General features: G+C 45.2%; 1 long non-coding RNA gene across 1 annotated transcript in view; it reads left to right on the top strand.

Annotated features, from left to right (window-relative positions):
- Positions 1-22,606, top strand: part of LOC138521734 (uncharacterized) — a 38,376-nt gene extending 15,770 nt beyond the window's left edge. Inside the window, exon 3 of the long non-coding RNA XR_011283104.1 lies at positions 20,822-22,606. This is a non-coding gene — a long non-coding RNA (uncharacterized lncRNA). The remainder of the gene's footprint in view (positions 1-20,821) is intronic.
- The last annotated feature ends 1,305 nt before the right edge of the window (positions 22,607-23,911 follow it).

Genomic DNA, 23,911 nt, shown 5'->3' on the forward strand with positions numbered 1-23,911 from the left:
ACCTCTTCCGCCATCCTACCACGTAGGACATTCAAAACCACTACCCCACCCTCCCCTTTTCAGACCCAAATACTTTTGCACGACACAGTAGAGAACGGACTAACACCAGAGCCGTTTACCTGACATGTCTCAATACAAGGGTCAGGCAAAGTCAGGCAATTGATCAGAATCACACACACCTGACGGCTCTTTCCCTTCCCCACAAGGATAAAAGGTGGAGCAACAGAGCACAGTACGAGCAAGGCAGACTGCACAACGAGACAGCTATCCAGGTCTGGCAGTTCAAGACGAGGAGAAAGGCAGAGACTATCGAGAGGCTGACAATGAGGTGACCCGACCTTTCCCTTTCCGACGCAGACTTGCGAAACCTCCTAAGAGTGAATCGTAAGACCAAAGACAATAGCCCAAGTGTGCTGCAACAGATGTCAACGGTGCACTGAGCGTGTTGATGCTGATTGGCGGGAGCGAGGCAAACTCCTGCTACCTTGGTACCGGCCTTGACTCAAGTTACGAGGAACGCCAAGCGGTTCATCACAGCCGGTGAGTCAAGTGGAGAGCCAGGCTGTGGTGAATGAAAGCCATCAAATGGGAAATTGAACTAAGTTCAAAGAAGTGTTAAGGGGAGACCAGCTGCATAGGGAACCGGCACCCTGTGGGTGCTAACTCGTGAGAGTCTGGTTGATCCCCATATGAGTGAAACTACAAAAACCAGGAGGTCATAGGAGAGCTGCCAAGATAGGTCAAAGTGGTCATACAGGAGGTCCAGCAAAATCCCTGTACTGTCGAAAGCCTTTGATCTAAAGCAATCAAGGGAAGTGAATCCCATAACCGTTTGTGAATGGGAAGTTGACAAGAATGAACCCGGCCGAGGGATGTCCACTGGAACTGTTTAAAAAGACATTAAGATTTTTGAATGAAGGATCTATGCCCGGAAGAGGGGGATCCAGGGGTGAAGAATCCTCACCCTAAGTGAAATCACGAAACAAACTTTCATTTCGATGAAGGACCTTTGTTTTGTTACTTGAACACGTCAGGCCCTCGAAGACAAGATACTTTCATGGGAAACGAGACTTGGCCATTGAGGCTCCTGATGAGATGGAACAGAACTCGTGCCGAGGAAGCTCGAGTGTGTGCTCTACTCCAAGAACCTACCTTACCCTGTACTTAAAACTTGGGGAAGGGAGACCCAAGCTGCCGGATGCTGACATATTTTAGAACACTTATTTATTTTCTTGAACTATCGTGCACCCCTTTTTGTATTAGCTGTGAGGTTTGGAAATAGGTTTCTTAGTATAGGCCCTTTTATTTTGACACAACGCCACAATGACTGCCTTATTTTCATTTGATGGTCAACACTTGCTTCCATCTTAGATTTGGGTTTACTTTAGGCGTTTTTCCACCCTGCAAACAGTGTTCAATAAACACCCTTGAACTGTGATCACTTGTCTGTCTTTACTGTTGCCACCATGAGTTCCTCACAGCACTTCATCATCAAACAACCTGTAGTGGCAAGGCGTGGCATGAACAGGAAGGCTGGCGCAGCCTCGTGGCTCAGAGGGGCAGGTCAGAGCATAAGACAGCATCTTGGCCGAGAGTTGATGAACACCGTCATTCCACCGTTACCAAGTGATTGTGGTCTACAGTACGTCTTAAAGCTATCTCATACTTGGTTGTTATTTTAGTGGAGCGATGCAATTTGGCCTGCCAGGGCTATTCCGATGTATTTTGGGAATTCTTTTTGTGCAAGTGTGTTTTTTTTTTTTTTTGTTTTTTTTTTTTTTTGTGCAGTGGGGCAGAGCAGGGGTATTTCTCCGGTCCTGGGTGAATTTCCAGCATACCAGTTTAGATTAATATGATTATCTTTTTGTTTTCTCATGGGAAGGCTTTTTATTGTCCTGCCCGCTGGAGAGGGGTATTTTGGGGATTTGTTTTGTGCAACAGGGAGATGTGTTTTGTGCAGGGGACATACATGACTATCCTGTGCAGAGGGGCATGTTTGGGTATGAATTTCCAGCATAACGATTTACAGATCGTAGATGTTTTTTTTTTGTTGTTTTCTCGTGCAGAGGGTAGGGTGACCGGATTTTCAAGATTAAAAAAAACTGGGACGGTCACAAACATAAAAGAACTACCAAGGCAGACAACACACCATTGCGCAGTATTTCTAGGACCGGACTGCTATCCTCCATATAAAATGTGCAGATCTATAATGTAACTATGTCATTAATAAAGGAGCTTTTGCTGTGATTGCTCCATTAATATTATAGGCCTTCCTTTGTATTTGTTATGTAACCATCTTTTGTGTCAGAATCAAGTAATGCCTGCAATGAGTACCTGGGTATCTGAAAGTTTGGGGGTTTGAGCCCACCCTGCGATTTTCAGACATCTGCTTAATGTGATACGGGAAAATGACACATTCCGTAGCTTTTTTGATTTATAAGTGTTGCCCACTATCAACATTCAATCACTTTGTGATGGAACTGTCAGTGGTCACCTTCCCTTTTCCCTAAAACCTAGATAGGGTGTTTAATTTTAAAATATTCCTTGGGGGGGGGGGGGGCGGATGTCCCAATTCTGGGACAGTCCCGGCAAAATCGGGATGTCTGGTCACCCTAGTAGAGGGGGGTGGTTAATTTGTGGATCTCATAAGAGCAGCAGAGTGGGGGAGATGTGTTTTGTGCAGTGGGGCATACCTGAGCATTGCATCGCCCTTTAGTTTAGCACATTGTCATCATTGCACAAGTGGGAAGGCCGGACCTTGAGATGGCATCTTGGTTGAGAGCTGATGAGCATGGGCATACTTGAGCATTTATCCTGTACAGAGGGACACATTTGGGTAGTTAAGAATGGCGGACTACTTGTGCTCCAATATAAAGGAGTAGTGTGTTCTGTGCAGAGGGTGTATTTGGCCATTTGCAGTGGCAAACTTAGGTATTTGTCCTGTACAGAGAGCCAGGGAAGTATGTGATTTGGTGTATTGCACAGCAGGGTGTATGTGCCCAAGGGACAGGTGTACTTTACAAAAAGCAGTGTTGGTTATTGATCTATGGATAGAGTGCGATTTCCCTGCTCAGGGATGTATTGAGAGATGTGCTGTGTGGGATGGATGTTATTTGTCGTGTGTAGTGGGAGGGACATGTTTTGGCATATATTTGTTCTGGTCCTGTACAGAAGGCCAGATGTCTTATGGTTTTGTGCAGAGAGACGAATTGCATTAAACCATGTTATATTTTGAGTTTGGGTTCTGTAAAGAGCCGTCGCCACAGGACTAGGAACAGGTTTGTAAGTTGAAATGTGAAAGTGGGTCTTTGTAAATGGGGCACATGGCAAACAAACAAAACACAGAACTTTAAAGTGAATACAAGCCTCTTATATGAGCTCTTTCACTTTAAAGTTCTGTGTTTTGTTTGTAGAATGCAAAAAACCCTTTACTTCGGACTCACAGTCACTTGTGCATACATTGTCCTTCAATCACCATCCCGATGTACCTTGCAATAGCCCAGGAGCATCCGGTATGAGTGATTTCTCAGGAGGCCTGGATGCTGGTGTGTGCTGTCAGGAAGTTGTGACAGAGGGGCCTGAGTGGGCTGTGCAAGGGTTCAGGTTGACAGTCCTTTCTGTCTAGTGTCCACAGCTCTGCAGGAGCGAGGTGAAGCTACCGGCAACCCACAGCAGGCTCGTAGCAGGTGAGCGCTGCTCGCAGACCCACAGGGGTGAGAGAGGGAGAGAGAGAGGGAGAGAGAGAAGGAGAGAGAGAGAGAGAGGGAGAGAGAGAGGGAGGGAGAGAGAGAGGTAGGGAGAGAGAGGGAGAGATATCACGGGATCACTCATACTGGGATGCTCCTGGGCTATTGCAATTGCATGGAGCATCAGGATGGCGATTGAAGGGCAAAGTATGCGCAAGTGACTGTGAGCCCAAAGTAAAGGTTTTTGTTTTGCATACTACGAACAAAATGCTGAACTTTTAAGTGAAGGAGCTCAAATAAGAGGCTTGTGTTATTGAATATCTAAGTAAAGAAGCACTTTACAAATATCATTTAATACCGAATTGAAGGACAACTGTGGGAAACCCATGAATGAACTGGAAACTGATGTGAGACACACATGATTATTTGAAAAGGAAAAGGATTAAAGGTTATGAATAAGGTGAAAAGCCAGTGATGAACATTGATCAAGATTGGGAAACAAGGGTGGTGGAAGAGAGTGAGCACCAAAAATTGAGGTGTGTGGAAGAACACACTGTGGCAAAGTCAAATGACTGCGTGGAGAAGGGTGTTATGTGGAAGATTACACTGTGGCAAGGCGAATTTAGAGTGAATTCACACCAAAGTACAGCTGTGATGATAGAGAAACCTGTGTGGGCAAGACACCTAGAGTTATCTGTTGAGTGACCTGTAATGGGTGGCCCGTGTGGTCCGACAACTGCACCTAGACCGAGGATGACCTGCCTGGAAAAGTCCAGATAAAGAATCCTCCCTGATAATTACGATTGCGCAATTGAATGGGAATGATAGCGCTCTGGTTCTACTGAACCTGAAGGATTATATAAGTGACCTAGAACTGGTCATGAGAATTAAGAGACTTGCACTGATTGTAAATTGGCAAGCCTGAAGAATTGTTTCCTTGGGGAATGGAATCCTGAGGCCATCTTGGAACTCTGTTGTCTGCTTGTGGGAAGGAACCGCAAGGCTTTATGGAACTGCTTTCAATTTGAGGAAAGGGAGTTGGCGAGTAAACCTAGAGCTGGACGAATCTCTGAATGTTATTTGGAACACTATTTAATTTGTTGCTGACATCCCTACACATTGTATAGTTTATTTGTGAGGGCAAGTATAGGTTTTGGACACAGACTTTTAAGTTGAGCTTAATGACATGGACTATCCTTAGTTTCTTTAGGTAGGGAAATCCCACGTTGGCATAGGGCAAGGTAGGCCTTACACCATCTATAGAATGAGAGCTCAGGGGCTCTGTATTACAGGGGCCTATTAGTTTAGCATGTACATATAGTGGGGTCTTAGTGTGAGTCTCAGAAAGAAATTCAGGCATATGCAAGGCATATGTTGTCAATGCAACAAGCACGCGCTGAGTGGGAAATGCCCAAAGTTCAGAAATGCAAAGCATATTTAAAATGGTATTATTTCAGGATGATATTTCAATTGGCTGAATTGAATTTGCACTAAAACTCTAATGGTACATTAACATACTATTCCAATCCCAATAACCGGTAACCTGTCCCTTAACACTTAGTGCAAATTAGTCTGTATGGAGTAACCTAAATCTGAAATGCATGTGGCTCTGTTGCAATGGAAAAGTAAACCTGCAGATTGAGCTTGGTGAAGTTAAACAAACATGAAATTCTGCTCTGCTGTAGCACAGGAAGCGGAAAGAATAAACGTAACATTTAGCTTCAGAAATGCAGTTGGAGAAGGAAAGAAAAACACAATGGGATCTTGTGGTTTGCAGTGGTATGATCTGTAAGGGGCAGGATCTCCCTTGATTGGCAGCAAGAGGTCATAAAAAGGGCTTTAGCGGGTGTAGTCAGATCAGACATTCTTGAGTGCTGGGCCGAGATGAGCCGGAAGGCAGGCATCCTGGGAGATTGTGCTGAGAGGGTCAGTGAATTGCAGTGGGCTGACTGGAGGAAAGAGTCCAGTGCTGGCATGCTGCCCGATGCTGTAGCAGTTCTTATCTGAGTGGCAGACCGACCCTGAGGAGATTCACATGTACAGGTGAGCCAGAAATATCAGCAACCTCTAGATAAATATAAGTAAAGTGCAGGGGTTGCCTGTCAGTCAGTCAGGGAAATAGGTTATTTCATTTTTGGAGCTGGTGATGTTAAAAGTGCATGCAATTTCGAATTTACATGAATGCTTTTGCGATTTTGTTCTTTGGGTTCTCAAAGTAGAATTTCTTGCCAAGTTCTTTGTTTCCAAGGTCGGATTGGTAAGACTGGTCACAGCTTATTCAATTTTTGAAATGTGCCATTGCGCTGCGTCATACACTCACGCTGAAAAGTCTGTTATATGCATAACTGTTGTGATGTGTAAGTTTATCTGTTGCGATAAATCAAACATTCTAAAATCACTTGGATTCTGGTGCATTTTTGTGGCAGTTGGTAATTTTATACCCAATGGAAATAACTGCTGTAAACTGTCTAGAAAGTGTAAGAATGTGCGGTATTTCAAAGTGTTTGTTTATGATTTTGAAACTTCGCCACAAGGGCATACTGCAGTGTTGTATATAAAATACTGTGAGCAGAGAAGATATAAGGTACCCCATAGTGTATCAAGTCCAGTACTCTGTTATGGTGTGGCCCTAGTAAAAACAATTGGTAGGCAATACTCTGAAGTTAGTCTCACCACTATGATATGGTATTTATAACGCGCCTATAAGTGTTTCGAGGAGGAAGGAAGGAAGGAAGGGAGGGAGCGAGCAAGCAAGGGAGAGAGGGAGGGAGGGAGGGAGGGAGAGAGAAAGGGAGAGGGAGAGACTGATTTTATGAGGCGTGGTGACATTGAGATCGCGCAAGTGCAGGGAAGGGGAAGGGAGCGGGAAAGGGCAGTGAAGTAAATGGGAGCGATGGTAAAGGCAATAAGTAAAAGTGCGGCCAGCCGGTGGCAAGTGCAAGGGTAAGTGCCGAAATAAGGTGGCAAGTGCTGGTAGGGGACTAGTAGGGATACAGAAAAATAGTCTCCAAATGTGGGGGTTGCCAGGGAGGCAGTGCAGGTGTGCAACTGGCGGGGGAGGGGACCTGGGCCTGAGATCAGAGGTGGCCGGGTGACCAGTTCATTTTCACCCAGTAGTTCAGCAGGGGAGAGGAGGAGAGAAAGCAGAAGCAAAGAGGACGGTTTTGAGGTGCTTCCAGAACCGGAGAGTTTCAGGGAGGCTGTTCCAGAGGGAGATCCCAGCCAAAGAAAGAGATCTACCACCAACTCGTTGCTTGGAGAAGCCACTGACCCTGAGGGAGTTGGAGGTGCATGAACGAAGGGCTCGAGAAGGAAGATATTTCGGAAGAGAGTTGAAGGTATTCAGGCCCCAGAAGGTCTTGTGGACAATGCAGAGGGTTTTGAACGTAATCCTTGCAGCCACTGGGAGGCAGTGCAGAGATTTCAGTCCTGGAGAGATACGAGCCCTGGGCTTGAGGCCAAGGACAAGTCTTGCAGTGCTGTTCTGGATGAGTTGCAGAGGGCAGAGAGTAGAAGCAGGCAGGCAGATTTAGAAAGAGGCTGTTGCATTAGTCCAGCCTAGAGATAACCAGAGCTCTGGAGACAGTGAGCTTCTGGGGGGAGGAGAGAAAATAAAGAATACCTCTGAGGAGGTGCAGTTGGTAGTGTGACTTCTTAGAGACATCAGAGCTGTGAGGAGAGAAGAAGAGTGTGGAGTCCAAGATGACCCCGAGGTTTTTAGCCTCACAGGTGGGAGCAGGAAGAGGGCAAAGAGAGGCCTGCCAGAGAGCGACAGGAAAGGAAGAAGCAGGTGTGCCGATGAGGAGAATCTCAGTCTTACTGGCATTAAGGCAGAGATAATTGGTGGCACGCCACTCCTGGATAGCAGACAGTCAGAGATGAGGGAAGGAGAAGAAGAGGTGGGAGGGAGCCTGAAAATGAGTTGTCATCTGCATAGCACTGAAAGTTGGGGCGGAGAGCGGCAATGCTGTGGGCAAGAAGTGCCAGGTATTGGTTGAAAAGCCAGGGATAGAGGTTAGACCCACAGGTAGAGATAGAGGAGAGGAAGGACCAAAGGTGGACCTGGGAGGGTCGATCAGAGAGGAAAGAGGTCAGCCAAGCCAGGGCCTGATCGGTGATAACCAGGTTATCACAGAGACGGTTGAGCAGGATGGTATGGTTGTGTCAAAGGCAGAAAAGGGATCAACTTAGATGAGGACACAGGGGGGTGTTGGAATCGAGGTCGGAGAGCAGGTCCTTGCGGATGTTCAGGAGAGCAGTTTCCGTGTTTCTGGCTGCTCTGAAGCCAGGCTGATGGTCATAGACAACCAACAGATTCAGTTTGAATATTAAGCTGGGAGATGGCCAGCTTTTCCAGGAGTTTGCCCAGGAAATGAGTGATGGAGATTGGGCGATAGTTAACTGGGCAGGAAGAGTCGGCAGAGGGTTTTCTTAAGAAGAGGATGCACAAAGGAGTGCTTCAGGGGGGAAGGGAAGACCCCATTGGCAAACGAGTGGTTGCAGAAGTCAGCCAGAGCAGGGGCCAAGGTGTCAATGTGGTCCTTGATGGTTTTGGAGGAACAGGGATGAACCTGTTTTGACGAGACTTTCATAGATTGGACTTGTCTAGAAACCTTGTCTGGGGAGAACAGGGTAAAGGCAGAGAAGGAGGGGGGAGAGGTGGCTGAAGAAGGGTCAGAGGAAGAGCAGGAAGTGAGGGGGCAACGGGAGAGGAAGAGAGAGAGAGAGAGAGGACAGGATGTCCTGAATTTTGGAGATGAAATGAGAAGTCAGAGCCGTGCAGAGGGCCTGGGAGGGGACAGGAGAGGTAGAAACTGCAGTAGTATTGGGCAGCTCCTTGCAGATTTTAAAGAGTTTGGCCGAGTTGTTCGATGCCGCAGAGACTCGGGCTTGGATGTGGGCTCTCTTCTTGGTGCGGACAGAGATACGGTATTGCCTTTGCAGCAGGCGGCAGGCCAGTTTGTCAGAGGATGTACCGGAAGCACGCCATTTCCTCTCAGCCACCCTGTACTTGGGTTTAAAGGTGGCGAGGTCTGAGTTGTACCAGGAGTTGCACTTGGCTTTGGGCTTCAAGTGGATCCTCATGACAGGGGCAAGAACATGAAGAGTATCAGAGATAGCAGAGTGGAGCATGGAGCGGGCTGTGTCAGGTTGTGAATCTGCCAAAGGGGGCGGGAGGGTGAGAAAGTGGCGGCGTAAGCCTCAACTGAAACACGCTTCATGGGTCGGATCGCTGAGAAGGTAGGTGGCAGTGCTGGAGTTGGCTTGGAATGAGGGGAAAAGGAAATACAGCAACAAAGTACCACAAGAGATACTACCACCATAAAATACCACTTTACCACCATAATAAAAATACACCTAGTTAGGTATAACCCCAAAATATATCCCTTTGGGAAACTTTAAAACAGTTACTGGGCGTGGCATTGCATTTTAAGCCTAGTCATTCCGTGCACTCGTACATTGAATTGGCACTGTGAAGTGGTGCAGTACTGTGTGCTCATTTGACTCACAAAATAGTGTCGCCATGTCCCAAATCGAAGCTGGCTTTCCTGAATTGGCATCCTATCATGAGGCACAGCTTTTTGCCCATGCAGTTTGGTCTTCAGAAAATGAAACAATATGGAAAGACAGGACTAACACTGAGATAGGAAAAGAACCACTTGAAAACATCTTTGATGAAGGAGCATTGTGCAGGTATGCCTCATGAGGCTGTTCAGAGCATCAGACCGCAAGGAAGAGAAAAATTGCATTATCAGATTATGTGCAAAATTGTGGTTTTTGCTACACAGATCTTTAAAAATACAGGGAAATGGCACTGAAGTGATTAGTAAGTTACAGTGCAGCTTGGATAATGCATGTGATCAAGTGCAGCAGCTAAAAGCAGAACTAGAACAGAAAACGGGGCTAGACACAGAATTTCAATCTAAAAGACAAAGAATTCTGCGCTGTCGAACAGGTGATATTCAAATTAATGGAAGATCATGATAACAAAAATAAGGCACTTGACCAGCGTCAGGTACAAATAAATGAATTACGAGCAGTAATTAATAAGATCAGGGATGAGAATTCTGATCTGTCATGAGGCACAACGAGTTAATGGACAGTGCAAGAATTTAGAACAGCAAATATTTAGTCTAAAATCTCAGGAAAGGCGACAAGGCACTACATTCAGTGGAATTTAAATTAATCCCAGCTCTGTACAAGGGAACAATGTACCAACAGCTGTTCCTGTGTCCAGACCTGGTTATAGCCCAATGGTGGGGTATGCATCACAAGCCAATAGCTACAATCATTCCTGCCCACAAGGGAACAGAAATGAGTGACAAAATGACACACACCAGAATGCACCATGTAGTCCTATCCAGATCATGAAGTCTATCAAAACTTTGATTAAACTATTCAAAAAGGGAGGTGATTGTTGCATGGCAAATCATTTAGAAACAGTCCACAATATATTTAGAGAACAATAAAGACAATACTTTCACCTGACTCTAGAATCAACAGTTGCCAGTGTCCTTCGGGGTCTCCATGAACAGGAAGATTTGTCATGGGCAGACTTTGAGAAGGCAGTTTTCACCTTATCAGTCCATACAGGAGGCCAAAAGGCAGTTTATACTATGACAATGAAGCGTGATATGTCCCCTTGCCAGTACCTCAAAAATTTAAAAAGAGCATTTTTACGCTTTGATGTGGCTTTTAACCCTAACTCTAGAAGTTAAGACTGCATATTTTTATGGACTCCAAAATGAAATTGTATACTAGTTAATTTGTGAATTTGATGGGGGGGGAAACCACTAACATGCATAATAGAACAACTTGTTTACATCAGACATCCACGAAGCCTTTGAGTTTATTCGCTGCTTTCCACCTAAAATTGCAGGGACTCTAGTAGGAAGACTGCTATATGCAGACGATATTGTCCTGATGGACCAGACTCAAATTGGTTTGCAAAGACAGCTTACAGCATTGCAATCGTATGTAGACGCAAACGATCTTGTAATAAATCCAGAAAAATCTAGGATCCTAAAGCTCCGTCCAGGAGGAAGAAAAAGTAGACCTAAAAAAAACGGCTGGTTAATGAAAAACAAAAACACTTTGGAAGTGGATGCATTCACATACCTGGGAGTATGCATTGATAATACGAAAAATAACGTACCAAGAATAGAAAGGCTAAAAAGGAAAGTAAACAACTTAGCTGCTCAAGGGAAAATACTGCTTAAAAGATACTGCAGATTCACCTTAACACCACTGGTCACCTTTTATAGGATGAAAGTTGTGCCCATACTGACATATGGTGTCGAATCACCAATGCCCTTATTGCCCCAAACATGGTCAACATTGGAGGGCCAGTTTTGGCGAAAAGTACTACAACTGCCCAACTCGGTTCCAATACATCAAATAAGGCGAGAGCTAGCTTTAACCTCACTCAAAACCATAGTGGTATGGAAAACGTTAAGCTTCTACCGAAAATGTCTTGAGAACACCACAATAGGAGGATTCAGTGCGTTGAATAAAGCCCTAAAAGAAGAATCCGACGCAATTCTAACGGAGTGGCAAAACACATGTCGAGCGACCCTAGCGAATCTTAACGAGTCAGAGGATGACTTATGGATCAACCCAGACAAAACAAAGAAAAAACTATACATGGCCGACTGGATAGAAACCCAGGAAAACAACTGTAAATACAAAGGCTATGAAGACTTCTGGGCACAACCACGCAAGCTGAACAAGATTCCGAGTTACCTGACTTTATTCCCGAATTGGTACTTTTCAAGACCTTCTCCTGAGATTCAGACTAAACATCTTACCAACGGGAGAAATACTGCAAAGGAGAAAAAAGTTGAACATTCTCAAAAGTTGTAGAATATGTACAATAAAGGGAGAGAAAGAATCTCTGAAACACCTTACCCTACATTGCGTAGGATTTAGAGAAGAGCGTACGCAGTGCTTGGGGAAATATTGAGAAGCTCTAGGACAATGAGCGCTGAAGAGTGGTGGAGGACTCTAGTGGAAGGAGAAACCATGAAGATGAACATAGCGCTCATAAGACTGGTGATCCTAATACTCAAGAAGCTGGAGGGACTAAAAAGCGTGACAATGCTTGGAAAACATTAATAGGCCCAGAAACATTAGATCAAGCCTGGAGAGTTAGACAACGTTCATCAAACTGTAGACAATCAATGAAAAACTGGACATGGTGAGGTTAAAGGTTTCATATATGGAAACCAAATGATCTGTGCAAATAAAAAAATAAAAAAATAGAATAGGACACCAAACTATATGAAGTAATATATGGTTAGAGAGAGGAAGGGCTTAGGAATAAGGAGACACAATCTAAAGAACCCGTGCCAGCCATTCTGGAGGTAAAATGTGTAAAAATGACGCTTGAATCGGCCCAAACCCAGGCAAGAAACAACATGACACTTAACCAAAGGGGTATGCCTCCACAGAGGACACTGTCTCAAACTCCTGTTCCAATCCGTTGATCCCAGCAATAGGGAGTCTTGCATTAGCCCTGCCCTAGATATTTGGGTAATGCTCCCTGAGTGGGATATCGCCCCGATTTGTCAGGCCTAAATAACAATCAAAATCAAATGTACAATGGCCCATACCAGACTCTGGGGACTCAGTCGGTTTGACACTAATACAATGGTATATGGCCACCAAGAAAGACCAAGGTATGTGGCTAGGTTAATTGAAAATGGAAATCAGCAAAGAGGACAATTCCCACCAAATGAAAGACAAAATATGAGCTATGTCTCTCGCCAATTTAACCAGTCGCCACCACCAGTCGACCATGGTCAAAGATGGTCAATCCGTATTCTCCACCTCCTATGTCACATGAGTTCAGAGGTAACACAAATAGAAATCAATCTCCTGAGAATTGCCAGAATAGGCCTAATCGAGGCACATTTTACCAGTACCGGCCCAGACCACAAAGGGAGGAATCCAGAGACAGGGACAGGTTTCAATGCTTAGAGGCCCAAGTCAAAATGTTATCTGAACAGATACGAAAGTTATGTGCAGTCCAAAAACAGCCAAGTGAAGGTGCAGAATGTCATAGGAGTGATCTTGTGCATTCTGACAATAAGTGACTATTTAATAGCCCCTGCACTGATGAAAACACAGAAGCCTGCGTATCACCTTTGAATAACGGTTCTGAATTTTCTACTGATTTATAAATAAGAAAACAAACGAATGAAAGTGAAACAGAGCAAATTCAAACACGCAAAATTGGAGCGTGTTTCAATTTAGAGTTGAACCAGACTATTGAAGTGTGTGAAAATGAAAAACAAAAAGAGAATTAAATTACAAGATGGACTTATGATTAGAGAATCTGTGACAGGCCAGATACAATGGGTAGTGTCTTTGTCATTTCAGGGATTGATTTTGCATCATGCCCACAATGCCATAACCGCAGGACACAGAGGTTCACAAAAGACTTTGAACATTTAAAAAGATTATGCTTATTGGCCACACCTGTCACAGGATGTTGAGCTCTACACCAGAGGGTCTTTAGTATGTGTACAGTTTCAACCTGTGTCACCTTCTCATAGAGCACCATTAATGAAAAGGGGTTTGACCCTCCCATGATCTGATTTTATAAATCGACTTTATCGGGCCTATAAAAAGATCAGCAAGTGGAAACCGGTATATGCTGACAGTAACTTGTTTAATGTCCAAATGGGTGGAGTGCATTCTGGCCCCGGATTACAGTGCACAAACGGCGGCCACTTTATGGTAAATCATATTTTGTCAAGATTTGGTTTACCTCAAAGAATAGTCAGCCCGTGGAAGTCATTTCACTAGCGCATTAATGACAAAAATGTGGCAGATCTTGGGTGTGAAAAGAAAGCTACACATGTCTTACCGGCCCTCTTCTTCAGAGGGAGTAGAATGGTGTAAGAGATCAATAGTTGACATGTTAAAAAAAGGTGTAGCTGAAGCAGGTTGTAGTTGGGATTTAGGGCTTCCATTGGTAATAATGGCCATTAGGTTGACTCCCGCTAAATCGACAAATCTCAGTCCCCATGAAAGATTGACAGGAAGAAAAATGGTTTTGCCACAACATTTTCTTTACAAAACAAACAAACAAGTCCTGGTGGATGCATCCACAATTGATGAATATGTGGAAGAGTTGAGGAAGCACTGACAACATGCATTAGCATTTGTGCAGCGGAATTTGGAAAAGGCTGCTGACGGTGCAAAAACATATCATGATAGGAAGGCATCTGAAAGAATAGGAAGTAGATCAAGTATTTATATTTAACTTTGGGAAGAGGAAACACAAAAACTCTAAATTCCTTGCAGCATGGCAAAGGCCATATAAAATTACAGATAAGGTTTCACCTGTGGTCTACAGAACTGCTAAAAAGGAGGGTGAATTGACAGTGGAACAGTTTGTCCATGGTACTCGGATCAAGCCTTTTCACCCGAAAGATGAAGTGAAGAGGCTTAAGCAAGTTGAAACTAACAGTAAAAAAAAAATATACGTGTATGTATGTGTGTGTGTGTGTGTGTGTGTGTGTGTGTATATATATATATATTTATATTTCTAAGGCTTGTGGAATCTGCTTAGATCACATGCTGTGCATAGGCCGACATCTAGTGGAAGCTGCAGAGTATTACAGTTTGTTTTTCGAAACTCGAAAAATGGGCGTCGACACAGGGTGTGCCAGTAATACTATCCCTAGTGTGACGTCCACTGTACCCATGATCCCTCACGCGTGTAGGACCCTCAGATTGTTTTTTTCCGCCATACTAGTCGGAAGCATTCCGCGGAGGTCCCTGGCTTTAGCCATAATTTTGCTAAAAATTATAATATTTCCCCGTTTCTTCCATACCCACGTCGAGTCATCGAAGTTTGAAGCTCGAAGCCGGCCCGGCGAAGAAAACTACCGTCGAGAGCTGCACGATGGACTTTGGGCCTCAGAAAGCCTCTGGCCTCCGCCCTGTACAAGTAGGGAGGTGGTACATACTCTTCACTCACTTATATTCATATATATATTCCTGCACACTAGCCCGCTGCCACAGGGTACGTATGGAGGGTACCCCTTTCCAATTTTGCCCTAAGTGCAACCGCAAGTACCCCTGGGTTGACAGACATGCCACCTGTAACCTCTGCTTGCCGAGGGACCACCCCAAGGCGAACTGCAGAGCGTGTAGCCGGTTCAAGGCTAAGACTCTAAATGACCATTCGACCAAACGTTGGGCCCACCACGCCAGGCAACAAGAGGCCACAGAAGCGGAAGGCGCCTTCAGTGATGGCAGCGACGCCGTACTATCGGACAGCGAGGGCAACATGGCATCGAAAGACAGCCAAGCGCAAGTCCCCGACCTCGGAAGGTTGTCCGGCAGGGCAGCTATGGGGAAGACACCCGGCGACACGAGCGCTATCCACACCACTTCCACTAAACAGTCGAAGTCCAACCATGACTAGACGCGCGTGTCGAGTTCTCGGAAAAAGGCACAAAGAGAACGGTCCACCGAATCGGTGTCCTCTGGGCGTGCTCGGTCAAGATCACCGCATGACACCAGGCAACCATCCACTATTGCCAAGAGTGCCTCACTCACCAAAGTAATGGAGGTACGATCGTCGAAAGACGAAGCCGACCACCGTCCCCAGGCCGCACTCCAGGAGTCGGCGCCAGCAGACCGCGCGATGGCTGTTCCCGAGTCCCGACGTCCTCACTCGAAGGAAAGGGACACTACCCCCGAATCTCGACGCCAGACGTCGACAAGCTGCGAGAAGGTGAAAACACCAGGGAAGCACTCTTCCACTCACGGGGAGGGGGGAAAACAGCAGAAGAAACATTCTCAGCCTTCTTCTGCACCACAGAAACTTAAAGACAATTCACAGTCTTCTGTTAAACTAACCAAGACCCTGCACAAGCCCATAGGTCCAGTCAAGATATTGCAGGGCAACCCTCCCAGGAAAGGGTAATCCCCAGCTCTAAACAATGGTCCAGTGAGGATATAGACAGAGTTATGTCTAGAATGTCATCCCTAGCAGACTTCTATGCCAAGAATCCAGCTCACTTCCTCTCCTATACCCCTGACTGGGCTACTCCCTCAGGGTCTAGGGACCCGCAACCCCCTGGTAAGAAACCTCGAGTTGAGGCACCAATGCAAAGTCGGTCTTCTGACCCTTTCTACGTACAGCCATACTCTCGGTATAATGAGGATCCACTACTAGATGAGGATCCAGATTTGGCAACGTTGGATGACCAAACTGGGGTGGACTACTACGGGGATGACGAGGACCAAGAGGAGGACGAAGATGACCCAGAAGTCTACAGAGTAGACTCCCCAGTAGGCAAGGAACCTCCGGTTACCGACTCTCCAGTCGACAACCAACCTCTCCTAAATGAGGTTCTGTCTAGAGTGGCAGAATACTTCCGCATAGATACTCGGAGAGCACAGAAGGGGAGGGACTTTGCCGAGGAACTAGTGGGAGAAAAGAAACCCATTGTCCAGGCCATCCCCATTCTCAAGTCTATACAGAGGAGAATTGATCCTTCCCTTCTCAATCCGAACCTCACCAGGGCAGTAAACCCCAGGATTGAAAAGTTGTTCAGGGCAGCCCAGTCAGACCCTCTGTACATAAGAGGGCAACTGAAACCGGACTCCCTGGTAGTGACTAATACCCGAAAGAGGGCGGGAACACCCCTATCATCGTCTGAGCCTCCCCCCAACAAGGAGAGAAAAAAGATCTACGGGTTGGGAAGGAAGGTAGCCTCCACTTCCGCCTACCAGGCAAGGATTGCCACTCCACCACTCTGCTGGCTAGTTACAACTGCCACCAGTGGGAACAAGTTGCTGCACTCATCGACTCCGCACCGGAACCTTTAAAAAGCCAGTTGGCACAGGTTGCGTCACAGGGGAGAGCCGTTTCCAGTTGCATCCTTAAGGCAACCTTTGATGCCGCGGATAATGACGGCAAGCTGATTGCAGAGAGCACTGTTATTAAGAGACATGCTTGGTTAAGACAGTCAGGGTTTAAACCCGAGACACAAGCATCCTTAATAGACAAACCGGTGGAGCCTGAGCTACTGTTTGGCAAGGCGGTAGAGGACGCATTAAAAAATGCCAAGGATGAGTACAAGACTCTGAAATCCCTGGGACAGTTGACCAACAAGCCACCTAATCAAAGAGGGAATAGCAATTTTCGTCACCCACGCGGCCAAAATTCACAAAGAGGCTCCAACTATTCTCAGGGGCAGGGTACTCCATGGGGTAACAACCAGCAGTCTACCCAAAATTACAACGGGGGAAACAAGAGGGGTTGTGGTAAGGGTAGAGGCAGCCCCAGCAGAGGCGGCATGCCTCCCGCAAAACAGTGACGCCGAGATTAGGGTCCCTTCCCACGCATCTCCAGTAGGGGGATGCATTACCAACTTCACCCAAGCTTGAGAAGGGATCACTTCAGACAAATGGGTGCTGCCCAGTGTCCGCAGGATACTGCATAGAGCTGCTCGAGCGTCCCCAAAATTACCCTCCACGACAAAAGGTACATTCCTTAGACCACCAGAAGATCCTCCTCGAGGAGATCGTCAATCTTCTAGAAAATGACGCGATCGAACTCGTCCCGGGCAAACAGGTAAACAAGGGTATTTATTCAATTTACTTCCTTGTGCCAAAAAAAGATTTAACAATGCGCCCAGTTTTAGACTTACGCCCTGCAAACAAGTATGTCAAGCCCCAAAAATGTTGCATGACTACTCTCCAAGAGGTAATCCCCCTCCTAAAAAAGGGGGATTACATGGCAACATTGGACATGAAAGATGCCTATTTTCATATTTCCATGTTCCCAGCGCACAGAAAATTCTTGCGCTTCAAGATGGACAGTCAGCACTACCAGTTCAAGGTGCTGCCCTTCGGTATAGCCTCAGCTCCAAGGGTATTCACCAAAGTTCTGGTGGTGGTGGCGGCACACCTACGCAGGGAGGCAATCCCAGTGTACCCTTACCTGGACGACTGGCTCATCACGGGGGAAACCCCAGTAATTTGCACTGCAAACATTCAAAGAACGATCAACCTCCTCTTCGAATTGGGTTTCTCCATAAACGAGAAAAAATCAAGTCTGGTGCCAAGCACCTCCAAACAGTTCCTAGGCGCTGTTCTTAACACACAAGAGGGGTTGGCCTTTCCATCAGAGGAAAGAATTCGGAATCTACTGCTGCAAATTCCTCTATATCAGGCTGGTCGCCAGATAACGGTGCGCAAAGCGATGCGTTTGCTAGGCATGATGGCGTCATGTATTTACCTGGTCCCCCACGCGCGCCTGCGCATGCGTCCCATGCAAGAATGGTTGGCGAAACAGTGGTCTCAGGCAAGTGGTCAGTGGGACGATTCAGTGGTCGTTTCGCCAACACTTGTACAAAGTCTTCACTGGTGGACAAGAGAAAACCTGTCAAAGGGGAAACCCTTTTACGATCCCGAGGTACAGGCTGTAGTCCCAACAGACGCATCCCTGTCAGGGTGGGGAGCACACCTTCTTCACCACACAGCTATGATATGATATGATATGGCATTTGTAACGCGCCTTTACACAAGTGTTTCAAGGTGCGAAAAGCTCAGGGTCTCTGGTCTCACACAGTGGCCAAGAATCATATCAATCTGCTAGAGCTTCTGGCAGTATTCAGAGCGCTTCAAGCGTTCGAGCCCCACCTGTTGAACCTGTCAGTGCAGATCTTGACAGACAGCACAACAGCAATGTTTTACCTAAACAAGCAGGGAGGGACTCGTTCGCCAAATCTGTCCAAGCTTGCCCAAAAAATTTGGATATGGGCACTCAGACGGAACATCTACCTGTCATCTCAACATGTTCCAGGAGATCTCAATTCACTAGCGGACGCTTTGAGCAGAGATCCCCTCCCAAGAGAACACGAATGGTGTCTACACAGAGAAGTCATAGAGGACATCTTCTCACAGTGGGGTTTCCCCACTATAGACCTATTCGCCACAAGCGAAAACAGACAATGCCCAGACTTCGCATCCAGGTTTCCCCAACCAGGCTCCAAGGGGAACGCCCTGTGGACGGACTGGTCAGGGATGTTTGCTTACGCTTTTCCACCAACTCCTCTAATGAGGAAGGTGGTCAACAAGATGCATAGGGAATCGATGATGCTCATCCTAGTTGCTCCACTGTGGGCGAGACAACCGTGGTTCCCACACCTGTGCAGACTAGCAGCATGCGAACCCATCAGACTCCTGTGCTGGTACAACCTACTATCCCGGCACCAAGGTCAAACAGTGCATCCTCAACCCAGCTCAATGAACTTGGCAGCATGGCTCCTGAAGTCATAGAGTTTGGACACCTCAATTTACCACAGACGTGCATCGACATCCTAAAGAAATCTAGGAAGCCAAACACTAGGCACTGTTATTTTGACAAATGGAAAAGATTTGTTATCTGGTGCCAGAATAGACAAATCAACCCGGTTGATTGCACTCCTTCCAATATTGTCACCTACATGCTCCACCTGCTGGATGCAGGGTTGGTATTTAATTCACTAAAGGTACACCTGACGGCTCTGTCAGCCTACACCACCTCCCATAACAAGGTTTTGTGGTGGAAAGTACCAGTGGCTAAAGCTTTCATGGAAGGGGTAAAGAGACTCCACCCTCCAATTTCTAACCCACCACCGGGTTGGGACCTTAATGTGGTGCCTGCTAAGCTCATGGGGCCACCACTTGAACCCATGCATAAAGCCAGTCTTAAACACCTGACCTATAAAACTGCCTTCTTAGTAGCCATTACATCCATAAGAAGGATCAGTGAAATTCAGGCTCTGTCAGTGCAGGATCCTTTCTTTACTGTTCATAAAGATAAACTGGTTCTACGTACACACCCTAGGTTCTCACCTAAGTTTATTTCTAAATTCCACGTTAACCAGTCCATTGAGCTTTTGGCTTTCTTCCAAGAACCCAAGAGCTCGGCAGAGGTGAAACTACACACTCTAGATGTGCGGAGAGCGGTCTTCTACTATGTAGACAAGACCAGGTCGCTAAGAAAAACAGACCAACTGTTTGTCTCCGTAGCTACAGGCAAAGAGGGAGATCGCATCTCTAAAGGTGCCATCTATAAGTGGATTGTTAATTGTATCCAGCTGTGTTACTCCCTTTCAGAAAAAAACTCTGCCTTTCACGCCAAGAGCCCACTCTACAAGAGGCATTGGGGCCACTCTGGCTTTCATTGCAAATGTACCCCTTGACACCATTTGCAAAGCAGCTACTTGGAGCTCTATTCACACTTTTACTCAGCACTACTGCATTGACACTCATTCCAAGACAGATACCCAAGTGGGACAAGCGGTTCTAAGACATCTGTTTGCTCAGGACCCTTCTCACATCCCACCTCCTTCTAATACTGCTCGCTAATCTATGCACAGCATGTGATCTAAGCAGATTCCACAAGCCTCAGAAGGGATACATTACTCACCGTAATCGTATTTCTGATGCTTGTATCTGCTTAGATGCACATGGGACGCACCCTTCCTCCCCTCTGAGAGAAGGTGCATGGATGCTTGTAGTCTTATCTTCCTTTATCTGCTTGGATAATCTGTACTCGCGCTACTCCTCATGCTACCTCATGTCAGAAAAATACAATCTGAGGGCCCTACACGCGTGAGGGATCAAGGGTACAGTGGACGTCACACTAGGGATAGTATTACTGGCACGCCCTGTGTCGACGCCCATTTTCGAGTTTCGAAAAACAAACTGTAATACTCCGCAGCTTCCACTAGATGTCGGCCTATGCACAGCATGTGAATCTAAGCAGATACAAGCATCAGAAATATGATTACAGTGAGTAATGTATCATATATATTTATATTTATATATGAGTTGCCATAGCAAATGATTCGGTGTAAATAGTGCTAATGCATAAAAGTGCAAATGGGCTCTTATCTGAACATGCTGTGTGCGTGTTGTATATTTATTGGAAAAATGACTTGGTTGTATGGCATGTTATTTCTATAATGTGTATTTGTGTGCATAATCAAATTTGATTTTAGATGCTCCCGTGGAATAGAAAATGAAAGGTTTATTGTGTTTGGTACTTAATGTGTCTTTTCTTTTTAATTTATAAAAATAATTGTTTTCCTCATCAGTGCTGGATCCATGGAGCGCAGGACCCTTGGTGGATACCCCTGGATTGGAGTCCACTGGAAAGCCCCCTGGACCGAAGAAGGGGGTGAAGATGAGGGCCCAAAAGACTTATTAATAGGGTCTTCTTAAATTGCAGACTGTTTTATTGATCCTATCATGAACTATTTTATTGCAGGAGTTGTTCATTGTAAAAACTATTTCTCATGAACTGATTTTTATTTTTGTTTTTCTGTTTTTTGTATTTGATTGAATGTCACTGTTGCATGGTCTTTGAAAATGTTCATGATTGTATTTTTGATTAAAAGAAATTGCATCACCAATTTAAAAGGAGATTTAAAGGTGATCAAAAGATCAGATTTCTTTAAAAAAAATCCCCAAAACTATTTTTAAAAAAAAATATTCAAATAATTCAAAAGATACAAAAACCAGATCACTCTCATTAAAAAAAACAAGAAAAAGAAAACAGGAAAAAAGATAAGAAATCAAGATAAAAGAGTAAAACAAAAAAGAATTGTCTTATTCCTTTTCAAAGATAACAATATCTTCTGTTTGTTGCAATCATTTTTTTCAAGTCTGGAAATATGTCCATAATGTTTTCATACGTGGATTTCAATTTACGTATTATTTATTTTCAAGTAGGGATCAACACATGCGCTTTAGAACATTTTAATTTTATTTTAGTTTGTTCCTGCAGTAAAAAAAAGGAGGGAGTGTAGGAGGAGAGCTGGGAGCTCTGAATTACAGGGGCTTATTAGTGTAGCATGCACATATAGTGGGGTCTTAGGGTGAGTCTCAGAAAGAAATGCAGGCATATGCAACGCATATGTTGCCAATGCAACAAGCGCGCAATGGGTGGGAAATACACAGAGTTCAGAAATGCAGAGCATGATTAAAATTGTATTATTTCAGGATGCTATTTCAATTGAATGAATTTGTATTAAAACTCATACTAGGACATTAACATACTAATCCAATCCCAATAACAGGTAACCTGTCCCTTAACAACATTTAGTGCAAATTAGTCTATATGGAAATAACCTGAATCTAAATTTGAAATGCATGTGACTCTGCTTCAATGGAATAGTAAACGTGCAGATTTTGCTTGGTCAAGTTGAACAAGTAGGAAATTCTGCTCCAAAACGCAGTTGGAGAAGGCAGGGAAAACACAATAGGATCATGTGTTTTTCAGTGGTATGATCTGTAAGGAACAGGATCTCCCTTGACTGGCAGCAAGAGCTCATAAAAAGGGCTTGAGTGGGTGTAGTCGGATAAAACATTCTCGAATGCTGGGGCGAGACGAGCTGGCAGGCAGACATCCTGGGACACTGTGCTGAGAGGGACGGTGAATTGCAATGGGCTGACTGGAGGACAGGAATTGCAATGGGCTGACTGGAGGACAGTCCAGTGCTGGCAAGCTGCACGGTGCTGTAGCAGTTCTTATCTGAGTGGCCGACCGACCCTGAGGGGATTCACATGTGCATCTGAGCCAGAAATATCGCCAACTTGTAGGTAAATATAAGTAAAGTGAGGGGGTTGGATTGCTTGCCTGTCGGTCAGTCACTCAAGGAAATAGGTTATTTCATTTTTGGAGCCAGCAATGTTAAAAGTGCATGCAATTTCGAATTTACATAAATGCGTTTGCGGTTTTCTTCTTTGTGTTCTCTAAGTATAATTTCTTGCCAAGTTCTTCGCTTTCAAGGTCGGATTGGTAAGACTGGTCACAACTCATTCTATTTTTGAAATGTGCCATTACTCTTCGTAATACACTTGCACTGAAAAGTCTGTTATATGCATAACTGTTGCCATGTGTAAATGCCATGTGTAAATTGTAAGTTTATCGACTGCGATAAAAAAAAACATTCTAAAATCACTTGGGTTCTGGTGCATTTTTGCAGCAGCCAGTCATTTTATCCCAAGGGAAATAACTGCTGTAAACTGTCTAGCTAGTGTATGAATGTGCAGTATTTCAAAGTGTTTGTTAATGATTTTGAAACTCAGCCACAAGGGCATACTGCACTGTTGTTCAAATGCTGCGAGGAGAGAAGATATAAGGTACCCCAGAGTGTATCAAGTCCAGGCCCGTGTTATGGTGTGGCCTGGTAAAAACAATTGTTAGGCAATACTCTGAAGTTAGTCTGACCACTATAAAAGGAAATAGACCAACGAAGTACCACATGAGATACTTCTACTGTAAAATACCAATGTTTTCCAACATAATAAAAATACCACAAAGTTAGGCAAAACCCAAAAATATATTCCACAATCCTGACATTTAAATTAATAAATGCATTTTTGTTTGAACTTTGAATCTGTTGTCTGTGTCTTGCTTCATGGTGCCTTCACACTGTGGATTGGTGGGAGACCCCTATTTCAGATTACCTTCCAGTGCCCGCTGAGCTGACCATATCTATTCTAGAGGTTTGAAGTATTGGTTCTCCTAGAACGATTTTCTGTCTAGCACAGTTTGCTTTGGTTACCGGGCTTGAGGTTGTCTTTCCCTGCTTGGCAGTGTCATTGGTGTTAAGTTACCCTATTCCTTATCTGTATTGGGTTACGTGAATTGCAGGTCTATGGTCGTCCCTGTGTCTTGTTGAGTCTGCCATTGTTTTTTGGAAGATACCTTCTTTCTGTGCAGTTACTTCCAGTTCTGTTCTATCGGACTTACGAGTACTAGCTAGATTCGATGACTGATGCTCAGTGGACCCAGGGACCAGCAACATCCCCTATGGTCATCCCTGTGTCTTGTTGGGTCTGCAGATTGCTTATAGCATGACATCCTCTCGGTGTCCATTTAATTCAGTTCTGTTTGATCAGACATACAAGTACATCCTAGGTATGAAGACCAGTACTCGGTGAGCCCGGAGGTCGAGCAACAGATCAGGCAGTGGTGTAAGTGGTATGTCTGAACTGGCATTGTTCGATGCAGCAGGAGTTGGAGTGTTCCTGATCTAGTGTGGTTTAGAGTATTGTTGACGTGAACCAGTACTTCGATGTCACTTGCAGAAGCTTGCCTTGCCAGATTCCTCACATGATTCAGAGCATATTCCCTTAAGGTGAGTCAGTCCATTGCTGAAGCTCGGTTATATGTGCCAGTGGGCACATTTTCCGGGTCC

The sequence above is a fragment of the Ambystoma mexicanum genome, chromosome 13, assembly GCF_040938575.1.
Source record: "Ambystoma mexicanum isolate Mex_15411 chromosome 13, UKY_AmexF1_1, whole genome shotgun sequence".
Taxonomy (NCBI): Eukaryota; Metazoa; Chordata; class Amphibia; order Caudata; family Ambystomatidae; genus Ambystoma; species Ambystoma mexicanum.